A 12,991-nucleotide genomic window follows, 5' to 3' on the forward strand; every position below is an offset into this window, starting at 1 on the left:
TAATTTATTTGTTTTTGTGATTTGGCTGTCCTGCGAGGCATGCAGGATGGTTCCCCGACCAGGGATCGAACCCAGGCCTCCGCACTGATAGTACCAAATCCCAACCACTAGGCAACCAGGGAACTCCCTAAAGAAAACATTTCTTATTCCAGCTCTCATCTTTTTTTTATTATAGTAAGAATCAGATAGGATAGCATCCTTCCTTTTTTTTTTTTTTTTTTGGCTGTGTTGGGTCTTTGTTGCTGCAGGCAGGCTTTCTCTAGTTATGGCGAGCAGGGGCTACTCTTCGTTGTGGTGCACGGGCTTCCCATAGCGGTGGCTTCTCTTGTTGCGGAGCACAGGCTCTAGGCTCACAGGCTCAGTAGTTGTGGCGCATGGGCTTTGTTGCTTCGTGGCATATGGGATCTTCCTGGACCAGGAACCGAACCTGTGTCCCCTGCATCAGCAGGAGGATTCTTAACCACTGCACCACCAGGGAAGTCCCAACTACATTTTCTTTAATTTTCTTTTTTTTATATCAGAAAAAAAGAGAGAGAGAGAAGATTTCCAACTAAGCTGGATATCAAGAGTTCTATGTTTTAGAACTTTAGGGTTCAATTTATCATGCTTTCAAAAGTTTGCGCAAGGCATACAACAGAGGCCCTCTTTCTGGATGGGTCTAGCCATTTACCCTAGGGGCAAAAAAAGAAAAAAAATAATACCCTCCATTATTGCTTATATTAGCCCCTGAATATTAGCCCCCAGTTTTTATTTTATACTGTGTGGGCTCAGGTAACCCTATTGGTTTCCTTTATGTTTAATTAATATTGCCTGAGCAGCAGATTTATGTGCCTGTCTTATACCAGGCAGAGGAAGCATTCCCTAGTGAGACATAATGCCTTTCCTGATAGGGATAGAATAGGATAGTTATACACATAGTTGTAGAAGTCCCAATAGGGGACTATACATAGAGAGGGAAACCTAGGAAAACTTTGGGAGACCACTGTAAGTTAATGATCACTCAAGAAAGCTATTGGAACTTGTGGAACGAAGCAGCCTAGCTTAACTATAAAGCCATAAATAAAAACACCAAATCCCAACCACTAGGCAACCAGGGAACTCCCTAAAGAAAACATTCTGGAGATATGCCCCAGGCCATTAGGTGGAAGAAAAATGTTACCACCTTTCTACTGATAATCCTAGTTTGCTCTCATAGGGTCAGACACTCTCCAGCCTGATACGAAGGAGGAACTAGTGATGTAAGCCTCATGTCTACTCGAAGAAGGGGATCTTTTCCCCTTTCATGTCGGAGTCCAGCTCCAACGAGTCCAGGGAAACCTGAGGGATGGACGGCGTCGGCGAAGGAAATGAGACCTGACACCCTTGTAGATGTCAGCACATTAAGCTAAATTTATTTTTTAGAGCAGGTATTTATATGTAGGCAGGTTTCATCATCATGTACAAAATTTAAAAATCTTAACATGTTCTAACCTCAAAATGTTTTTATCAGTGTTTTGAAAATGTCCCCAGTTTTTAGATGTACTAACAAGATAATTTTCTAAGTTTTCATTAGTTGCAGGTTATTTTCTAGTAGTTAAGCCAAGCTATTACGTAAGTTTTTATTACAGAAGTGCAATCTTCGTGTTCTTTCTGCATGGGCAAGTTTTTTGAATAGTGCCTTGAAAATATTTACAATTTATCCTACAGTTCCTGTGTACCTGACTCCACTAGTAGCACTTACAATACCTCCTACGCTCCTGTTTATCACCTGGCAATTGTTGCCAGAGTATTAACCTTTCTTTATAGTGGACCCATATGAAAGCAAAATCATCAACAACCCCTTCGTAGGGCCACTGTTGTTCTATTGGGGGTGTTTTCCATAGGAACATCCCTATTATTTCCAGATTGTGTATTGCGTTCCCAGTTTCCTGCGGCCGGAATAGGTACTTTCCATTTTGTGGTAATAATAGTAGGGGGGGGGGGTAGTAGTTTTTCTCATTTTCCTAACCCTGGGCACAAATCCCCCTTGTGCTGTTTCCTTAACACAAGCAGACTTAACATCAATAGAGATGTAGTCCACCGACCTGGCACAGTGCTGCTTTGCAGTCCTGCCTTTGATTGCATCATGACTTTGTCACAGCGCAGGGACTCCAGGATGGCTTCCAACACTTTCCCTTTCCTTTGACTATAAAATCGTAGCCCACTTAATCCTCAGGGCAGAGCTCCCTCGCCTGCCCGCTTGCATCTCTTACAAGTGTCCTATATTAATAAATCTACTTCTTGCCTATCGCTTTGCCTCTTGCTGAATCCCTTCTGTGCTGAGACACAAAGAACCTGAGCTTCAGTAAGTCCAGACACTAGGTGAGTGATTCTAATTAAAAGACCATGGGTTCAAGTCCCAATCAGGGTTTTGGCTGGGTTCGAGTCCCGACACGGGTTCAAGTCCCAACCTGAGGTGCACAGTTTCAATCCCACAATCTAATTAGGCAAAAGAGAACTAACCATCTTGTATAAAGTCCATTCAAATATACCAATTTTTATAAACTGTCACCTCAATTCTATCAACTCTTATACCTTTAATTTTAGCCTTGATTAGGATCCCATCAACAAATCTTCTGAAACAAGAAGTCTCAGAAATGTACGTTTTATCTCCAGCCATTTTACCCATTTTTGTATAAAAGGCTCTGAGATCCCCATTGAGGGACTGAGCCAAGGGACTCAGGCCCTTTTGTCAGTATTTAACTTGATTTATTATCCTAACTGTCCCCAAGCAATTACTGGTCAGGTATCTCAGTGTAATTTTCTTGCAGGCTTTGAAAAAGTTTTTTTAATTGTGGGAAATAGAGCAGACTTGTTCCAGGCCCTTTAATGTTGGGGGAACCAGCAGGGGATCCCTTTGTTCCATCCAATCCTAGGTGTGTTACCGAGTCCAAGCTCACTCTGCTCACCACACAGGCCAATAAATCGGACAGGAGGCGTTGAGGCAAGGAAAAGACTTTATTCTTCGGAAAGCCAGCAGACCAAGAAGATAGCAGACTAATGTCTCAAAATAACCATCTTATCGGGGTCTGGATGCCAGTTTCTTTTATAGAACAGAGAGGGGGAGGAGATGAGGAAGTAAAGTAAAAAGGCCATTAGTTTTGCCTGGCTTGGCCAGCGCTGGGGAGGGAATGTGTTAATTCCTTCTTTTCTGCAGCCATTCACAGGTGGGTAGGGTCAGATTGCCTCCCTGTGAGCTGAACAAAGGCACTTTAGTTTAACATTCTGGCAGAGGGGCAGGGTTCCCTGAGGCAGGCCACTATGTATGATTATAATAACAAAAGCAACGAAAAGCAAAGGTTAAAGTCGAAGAAACAGATCCGAAGAGTCAAAATTCGCTCTTCCCTGTTACAGGTGGTGTTGTATTAAAACCTTTGTTTTAATTCCATTAATGTCATTTTTATTTATTCCATTTCTTAATAACCATCTAAAGATGTCCATCCTGGACATCCAATAGATGCTGGAGAGGGTGTGGAGAAAAGGGAACCCTCTTGCACTGTTGGTGGGAATGCAAATTGATACAGCCACTATGGAGAACAGTATGGAGGTTCCTTAAAAAACTAAAAATAGAACTACCATATGACCCAGCAATCCCACTACTGGGCATATACCCAGAGAAAACCATAATTCAAAAAGACATGCAGGGCTTCCCTGGTGGCGCAGTGGTTGAGAGTCCGCCTGCCGATGCAGGGAACACGGTTCGTGCCCCGGTCCGGGAAGATCCCGCATGCCACGGAGCGGCTGGGCCCGTGAGCCATGGCCGCTGAGCCTGCGCGTCCGGAGCCCGTGCTCCGCAACGGGAGAGGTCACAACAGTGAGAGACCCGCGTTCCGCAAAAAAAAAAAAAAAATTCTTACAATAAATGATTTATTTGCTTTCATTTATATAATATTTACTATTCATTAGACCTTACTATTTTTCATTTCTCTTTTTCTTACTTTCTCTGTATTTAAAAAATTTTGTAAATTATTTATTTTGGGGGGCCTTGCCATGTGGCATGTGGGATCTTCCCCAACCAGGGGTCGAACCTGTGACTCCCTGCGTTCAGAGCCCAGAGTCCTAACCACTGGACCACCAGGGAAGTCCTATCAGAATTTTATAATCAGTTTCTTGTATGGAATTCTTTGTGTTTGTTAAGAAATCTGTTGAACTTAATTTTTGACAGTTGATTAATTTTGTGACTTTTGAACTTAAAGATAAATTTCCTCCAAATGTTTTTTTTTTTATTCAGTCTGAAATCTTCTTTATCTGTAGATTTTACTGAAAAATGTTTATTTAGTGACCTAAATAGACATCAGATTTTCTTTGGCATTTGTAGTCTCTGTGGTTTGTAAGAATATTTAAATTTTTCCTTGAATTCCATTTATTGACTGAGTTATGTTTTATGGTGTTTGTTATTAGGAGGCAAATATGTAACATTCTATTTCAGTAATTCCCAAATAAAATTTAATAAGTAGTCTCTATATATTCTATCCCTCTTAAGACTTGTAACTAAAAATTTGTAAAACTGGAGGATACTTTACATATATACACACATATATAAAATGCATATGTATATTGTATATATGTATGTAACATATAATATACAAAAACTTTATAACTCATCCCCCAATTTATAGATAATAGTGATCTCTTAATTTTCTTTGGGACAGGAAGGATTAATTTGATAAAAGGAGCAATAAGACAATGGCTGAGGATAAAAAAAATCACTGAACATGTTTTGCCTGCCTAAAAGCAGTTCTATAGATAATTATTTAAAAAAATTAAAGCCTACTTAAGTTTATATTAAAACTGCAAATACAATGTTGAAGTCATCATTAAACATGTAATGTTGAAATAAATGGAGATGAACTCTAAGAAAAAAAAAAAAACTATTATCTAGGTACTTCAGAGAGAAGCTAAAACAGAGGATATGGGGGAAGGCCTGTCCTAGGAAGGCCCCATAAGGTCCTGCTCCGTTACAAGTCCAGGATTTTCCTTGAAAACAATTTCAAGTCTGTTGTAATAGTCATGCACAAGTTTGTTAGTCCTTGAGTGCATGCTTTGATTTTATTCCAATCAACAGGTTTTGGGAAGGCCCAAGGAATGGCTTCATGTAAAGTTTTTGGTATTTCTTTGGCTTCAGAGCTGTCAGCTGGCATGAAACATTGAAGATCCTCTAAAGGATTATTCCAGCTAGTTTTAGCCATCCAAAGTTGGGCGATCAGGAAACACAAGCTCATAGATTTGAATGACAATGTTAAATTCCTTTGCAAAATGGTGAGGGTTCTCAGTAAGCTTGGAAATCCCTTTGGCTATAGCTAGCAATTCTGCCTTAGTCCCAAGTATGTAAATCAGATTTAAAAGGGTGCTCTCATTATTAAGTTTCAATTTAAATGTATGATTTTGTCTATTTATTTATGTATTTATTTTTTGGCTGCACTGCACAGCTTGCAGGATCTTAGTTCTCTGACCAGGGATCGAACCTGTGACCCCTGTAGTGGAAGTGCGGAGTCCTAACCATTGGACCATCAGGGAATTCCCTAAACCTGTGAGTTTGAATTGGTTGAATGAAAGAGGTTGGGGGTGGAGGATCAAGGGAGGCCTCAGGGTTTGGGGAGTAAAAAGGGAGTTCAGCAAGGGAAGAGGAAAAGAAGGAGGGAGATGGGGGGAAGTGTGGAGGACAGACTTGAGGAGCTGGAGGGGGTGACAGAAGAGTTACCAGTCTTTTGTAACTGAGAAATCTTTTTCAGAAAGTTTAGAATTTGTGTCTTGGAAGGAACCGATTTGGGGATCAAAGAATTGTAATTCAGGTCACATAGATTCTGATAGCAACCTAAACAGCGTCCTGCTGGGGAGTAAAAGTCAGGAGCTTTTAAAGGCAAAGACGGGAGATTTGTATTACAAAGAATTTTAATTGTAGTTGGAGGCAGAAGCTAGTGTTGACTAAACAGGTTTGATAAGGCTAACACTAAAGGGAGGGGAAAGTCCGGTCCGTAACTGTAACAAGTTTCAGGTGTTCTTGCAGAGTCCTTGGAATATTTGTGGTTTGGCCCAATTCAGAAGTCCATGGTTCCATCCTTGTGTGAGGTTCACCTCCTTAATGGGTTCCTGGCTCCATTTTAAAACCCCTTGACATAAGTGAATCTATTTTATTTCACATTTCACCAAACCTTACCAAGGTCTTACTTCATCCCCACTCTAAGGTTATAGGATACAACACTAGGCAGGCACAATTGTGGCCAACTATGTAAAATTAAATTTAAACTGTGTTTAGTTACATTTCAGAAGGACAGAGGCATGATTTAATGTGTAATATAGATTAAAATTTTACAATAATGGAGCAGGCTATCTTCCTAATGTTAGTCACTGCCATCTAAAAGCATTTACCAAGTTACGTGCAAGTGATTCCATACAGCATGAACTGCCAAGTAAAAAGCCTTTTTAAGTACTGAGGGAGTTATAAAATAAGATACTATATAATACAGTCCCTGGCTTTAGCAAGCTCAAATCCAGAAAAGGGATAAAATATGCAAAGGGAAGCTAAGTAACATTGCCAGCAAGAGTTCAGCTAGTGGCTCTAATAGTGCTACAAGGTCAGAAGAGAGAGAGGTCTGTAGGGGCTCCAGAAATGGAGAAAGACTAAGGAAGGAGGTGGGAGCTGAGCTGACTTGGACCCTAAAGGATGGGTAGTTAGGCCTAACTGAGAGAATATGGAGAGCAAATCTTAGCAGATCATGAGTTCGATTGCATGATAAACATGCACATGGCATCCTGGCTGCACTGCGAGGATTAATGTGGTGTGATTTATTTTCTGCTCTGCCAGTCCTCCTCTGCTCTAGTTATTGTCTCCACTCTGTACATTCAGTCATACCCAGCTCCTTCACCACTCCTGACCAAAGGGGCACTGTCTTAGCGACCTCACCCTCCCAAGTCTGGACATGAGGAATTTGACTTGCTATGGTAGTGTGAAAGAATTGCAATCCAAAATAGAACTGGAGGAGATAAAATGGAGAATCTTTCGCGTGTGCCCTCAGGAAGACAAAATTAAGGACTAAGAGACTGATTTCCCATAAATGACTGATTTATCAAAAACTGATAGTGTGGGAATTTTCTCAGATGATGGGGTTGGATCCGGAGATTGTCTCCTATTGACCTTGGTAAGTTTAGCCAGAGGCAGGCAAGGAAGAGGACCCAGATGGTATTGGTCTCACAAAGTGGACTGAATTGAGCTTTGTTTGCATGACTTGTTGGCCTGAAACAAATAGACTGCTAGATATTTTTCCAGCAAAGGTGGGATTATTCAGATCAGTAGAGAATCGCAATTCAGGGTCTGCAACCATGGCGAGCCACATGCAAGTTCCCTGTACAGTAAGGAAAGGAGAATGCTTTTACTGAGGGGAGAAAGAAGTTGGGAGGGCTATAGTAGACAAAGAGTCCGTGGCTTTTCATTGGCTGAGTCCTTTTCAGGAAAGGAGTCTTTCTTCTTCCTGTTGCGTTCTGCTGTTGCTGCAGGGTGTGAGAGCGCCCCCTGCTGGTCTCCCAACTCTATTTAATTGCGGTTTCTGTTTATTAATTTTTTTGCTTACTTTACAAGAAAATGAAGAAATCATAATATAATATTTTTGGTAATGTTTTTGTAATCGTAATAATCAGTATGAATTTTGTTAGTTTAAATGTATGAATGGCTAAGAGACCCTGATATATTAGAGAATCTGACTTACTAGACTTGTGATTTTAATTTGTTTAATTGCTATTCCACTTGTAGTTTTTTTTGTCCTTTTGTTTGTTTGTTTACGTATTTATTTTTGGCTGATCCACACAGCATGCAGGATCTTAGTTCCCTGACCAGGAATCAAATCTGTGCCCCCTGCAGTGGAAGCATGGAGTCTTAAACACTGGACTGCCAGCAAAGTGCCCCATTTGTAGTATTTTTTTTTTTTTTTTTTTGGTGGTACACGGGCCTCTCACTGCTGCGGCCCCTCCCGTTGCAGAGCACAGGCTCCAGACGCGCAGGCTCAGCGGCCACGGCCCACGGAGCCAGCCGCTCCGCGACACGCGGGATCCTCCCGGACCAGGGCACGAACCCGTATCCCCTGCATCGGCAGGTGGACTCCCAACCACTGCGCCACCGGGGAAGCCTCGCTTGTAGTATTTTTATTGGAAAGCTCTGTATAGGGAAAACTCTTCCTCCCATGTGTTTCTTCTTTACTCTGACACTACTATCACACTGACAACGCTTCCGAGACCAGATGTGTGGGATTTTTTTCCATGTCAAGCTATTCTGTGACACCCTCTGAGTGTCCAACAATTCAACTCAATTTTGACACTGTCTACCTGGAGATAGCATCAGATCCCACAGGTGAAGATCTCAGTCCCACAAAACTGCTCCTCTCCCCACTTCGGATGACAAATAAATGCAAGTCCAGGTTGTCGCCTGTGCTTCTGACCAATTGATTGACTCTAAATCAAGGTTCCCATGACCCCATCCTTGGTTTCGATTAATTTGCTGGAGCAGCTCACAGAACTGAGGAAAGCAGTTTACTTACTGTTTACTGGTTTATTATAAAAGGCTAAGATGAACATCAAGATGGAAGAGATGCAGAGGGCAAGGTATGTGGGAAAGGATGTGGAGCTTCCATGTTTTCTCCAGGAGCACTACTCTTCCATACCTGCAGGTGTTCGCTGGGTGTTAGAGAAACTCTCCTAATCCAGTACTTTTGGGATTTTTATGGATGCTTCATCATGTAGGCATGATTGATCATTAATTTCATTTCCAGCCCCTCTTTCCTCTCTGGAGAATGGGAAGTGAGGCTGAAAAGTCCAAGCTTCTAATCATGGCTTGGTCTTTCTGGTGGCCAGTCCCCATCCAGCAGCCCACCAAGAGTACCTCATTAAAAGTGACTAATGATACTGCTATCACCCGGGAAATTCCAAGGGATTTATCAACTCTGTGTTAGGAACTAGAAAGACCAAATATTAAAACAAAAGATGCTCCTAGTGCTCTTATCAACTAGGAAATTACAAGGGTTTTAGGAGATCTGTGCCAGGAATGGGGTGAGGGGCGGTGACAGAGACCGATATATATATTTCTATTATAATATAGACCGATAATATATTTCTATTATCTCACAGCTGTAAAAGAGTTTCTTTGCAAACAGTATTTCACTGTTTAAGAAAATCTGTTTTAATCAAAAATTTTGGACTTATTAAGTTTGTAAGTAGTGTTTAAAATACTTCAGATGATTTGTTTTGTTAGATTTTTAGCGGTGGTGCATTGGTAGATGTAGCATTTGCCAGTTTCACTGTGTACATATTCCCATTATGGTCAATTTCACGCTACCTACATGATGTCACTGAAGCTGAGATTGAAATTTGAAATTAACAACTTTAATAAATTTTGTATTGATTTAAACACAAGTAACCATGTTTTCTTTTGTTTTCCTGAGCACAAAACGCTCCCTTAACATTAAAAAACAAATAAAATAAGCTCAAATGACTATGGCTGGGGGTAGGGGAGCCATCAGGGGTAAATGTGTGAATGGAAATCTCTTCTTTAAATTTGTTGTTATGAATCTCACCATCTTTTTTTTTTTTTTTTGTAGTATGCGGGCCTCTCACTGTTGTGGCCTCTCCCGCTGCGGAGCACAGGCTCCGGATGTGCAGGCTCAGCAGCCATGGCTCACGGGCCCAGCCGCTCCGTGGCATGTGGGATCTGCCCGGACCGGGGCACGAACCCATGTCCCCTGCATCGGCAGGCGGACTCTCAACCACTGCGCCACCAGGGAAGCCCGAATCTCACCATCTTTAAAACCAACATGCCAAATCTGATAAATTCATTCAGGTAAAGGGAATAGGAACAAGATGTAATATGGATAATTTAGTGTGATTTGACATTGGTTATACTTAAATCACTCAATAGGCAAATTTTAAGCCAGATTAAGAGAGGCAGGATCTAACTTAGTAAATCCGTGGAGATGTTTTAGGGCAGAACGCTCTTCCCACTTCAGAATTAAATCCCTAGCACATCTGCACAAAAATGTACACATGGTTTCCACCATCTTTCCATGCCACTACAATGGTAGGCATGAATGTCCTGGCTGATGCTCTCAGGAGCATCAACAATGCCAAAAAGAGGCCCAAATGCCAAATCCTTACTAGGCATTGCTTCAAAGGCATTGCCTGGCTTCTAACTGATGTTGAAGCATGGTGACATTGGTAAATTCGAAGTCATTGATGATCACAGTGCTGGGAGAATTGTGAACCTCCTGGGCAGTTAAAGTGTGCAGTGATCAGCCCTAGATTAGGTGTGTAACTCAAAGATCTAGAAAAATGGCAGAATAATCTGCTCCTATCCTGTCAGTTTGGTTTCATCGTGCTGATGAACTTAGCTGACATCATGGACCAAGAGGAAGCAAGACAAAAACACACATAAGGGAAAATCCTTAGGATTCTTTTTCTAGGAATGTAACGTATAGATACAGATAAATCACTTCAATGGGGGGAAAAATACACCACGGGAGGATTCTGATTTCCAGCTTCCTCCATGCCTCTATTCCAACTTAACCTTTCCACAGCGTAGAACAGCATTGCCTTGGCCACTCAGGTGAACAGACATGGTAATAGTGGTGCCAACTGAAAACAATGTTGCTAAAATTTACCTGTCTCCATGAAACATGGATTTTACATCTAGGGACCTTGTTCTGGTTTGTATCTTACCCTCTTAGACTTCAGGAAACCTTTGCTCAGGAATAGCCACATCACTGTTAATAGTATCTTGGACCTTGTCTCCTGGGTGTCACTCAGATCTCATATCACTGAACTATTACTCATTCAAATTGGTCTGACTTGGCATTTTCACATCCATAATGTAGCTCAAACTCATCTTGACTCCCAGCCAAGTGATGTTCTCAGTACTGTCCTCTATGGCAGAGGTTAAGGTTCGTGTTATGTTATATATCCATGATATAAAGTATGATTCATGCCTAAACTGGAACATAAGTATCTACCACTGAAGCCTCAAGAGAGAAGATGCAAGGTTAAGAGATTAAAATGATAATACAAAGAGATACTGCTGAACTTTCCCCTTTCTGTACTCCATTTGTTCCTTTATGGAACTTTGTTGAAAGAGGCATACAAATTTTGTCAAATCCTTTCATTGGAAATATCTTACTTTTCATAAATCATAGAAACTTAAAGTCAGAAAAAATCTTAGATCTAACATAGCTCACTTTTCCATGGAGTTTGGGAATCTTATCCACAACATACCTAGTCCAACACAGATATTTCATCTAACTCTTGTCTAGATATGTCACGTGGTGGTGCATTCAACAGTTGGCCACTTCCTTTTATTTATTTATTTATTTTGCAGTATGTGGGCCTCTCACTGCCGTGGCCTCTCCCACTGTGGAGCACAGGATCCGGACGCGCAGGCCCAGCGGCCACGGCCCATGGACCCAGCCGCTCCATGGCATGTGGGATCCTCCCGGACCAGGGCACGAACCCGCGTCCCCTGCATCGGCAGGCGGACTCTCAACCACTGCGCCACCAGGGAAGCCCTGGCCACTTCCGATGACAAGAAATCTCCCTCTTGTGAGGCTAAGAGTAATTAGCATTTGCCATTGTGTACTGCCCTTTAGGGACATCCTCAGCGCATCTTCCAGAGAGGGACTTTGCCACCATAAATTCCGTCTAAAAGATCTTGGAGTAGCTCCAGGACAATCCAAGAAGGTTTAAATAGACAAGATGGGATCAAATCTAAGATAACACGAGAATGTGATATGACTTTGAGGAGACATGAGTTGATAATAATGGCTATAGATAATATTTTACTGAGTATTACTGTACATCAGGGATCAAGGAACCATTTAAGTACTTTATATTTATTAGCCATTTATTTCTTACAACCATCTCATGAAAAATATTGTCCTCATTTTCTCTGTTGGAACTGAGGCACAGAGTAACTAGTCCAAAGTCATGCAACTAGTAAGTCAAAGAGCTAGGATTTGAATCCAGGTCATTTGGCTCTGGAGCCTGGATCCTTAACCACTATAGTAGACTATCTCAATAACTGTAACTAAGGATGCGTAAACCGGGCTTCCCTGGTGGCGCAGTGGTTGAGGGTCCGCCTGTCGATGCAGGGGACACGGGTTTGTGCCCCGGTCCGGGAAGATCCCACATGCCGCGGAGTGGCTGGGCCCGTGAGCCATGGCCGCTGAGCCTGCGCGTCCGGAGCCTGTGCTCCGCAACGGGAGAGGCCACAACAGTGAGAGGCCCCTGTACCGCAAAAAAAAAAAAAAAAAAAAAAAGAATGCCTAAACCATGTGCGAGGTGTTATTTACTCACTTAATCCTCACAACAACAATCTAACGAGGCATGTACTATTACAGAATAGCTAAGTAAATTGCCCAAGTTCTCACAGCTTGTGAGTACTGAAGTTGGAATTCAACTCCAGGTAGCCTGGCTCTAGATCTGATACTCTTCTCCACTATTCTAGATCCTCTTGGTGGTATGCTCCATGTAGATGATGATGGTGTCAGATACAGAACTTTGTTAAGTGCAGGGAAGACAAATGACAAGGTGGAAAAGAATAAGATAGGCACCAGCTGGTAAAAGCCTGGAGGGAAATTTTTTTTTTTTTTTTTTTTTTTTGGTGGCGCCGAGCAGCATGCAGGGATCTTAGTTCACCCACCAGGGATCGAACCTGTGCCCCCTGCAGTGGAAGCACAGAGTCTTAACCACTTGACCGCCAGGGAAGTCCACCATGGAGGGAAGTTAGATGCTAACTGGTATCCGGGACACTCAGAGGACTCCCAACTCCCAACCCCAATCATTCTTGCTAAGGACATAGAGAAGACAAATTATCTCTGAACAGATGGAGCCTAAAGAATCAGAAAGAATGGCCTCCCTGCAGGAGTACATTCAGGAAGCTGCCTCTGTGCAGAAAGGAAAGTTATCTTTCCAGTCTGGTAGAAGACAATCTCCAATCTTCACT

The 12,991-nt window shown here is 42.1% G+C and overlaps 1 non-coding gene across 1 annotated transcript; it reads right to left on the reverse strand.

Annotated features, from left to right (window-relative positions):
- Positions 1–4,025: 4,025 nt before the first annotated feature.
- On the reverse strand, positions 4,026–4,099 carry TRNAQ-CUG (transfer RNA glutamine (anticodon CUG)). The gene has a single exon. It is a non-coding gene; the product is annotated as a tRNA-Gln (tRNA).
- Positions 4,100–12,991: the final 8,892 nt, after the last annotated feature.

This window comes from Aethalodelphis obliquidens, unplaced genomic scaffold (genome assembly GCF_003676395.1).
Source record: "Aethalodelphis obliquidens isolate GAN/ISIS:26980383/991018 unplaced genomic scaffold, ASM367639v1 scaffold48, whole genome shotgun sequence".
Lineage (NCBI taxonomy): Eukaryota > Metazoa > Chordata > Mammalia > Artiodactyla > Delphinidae > Aethalodelphis > Aethalodelphis obliquidens.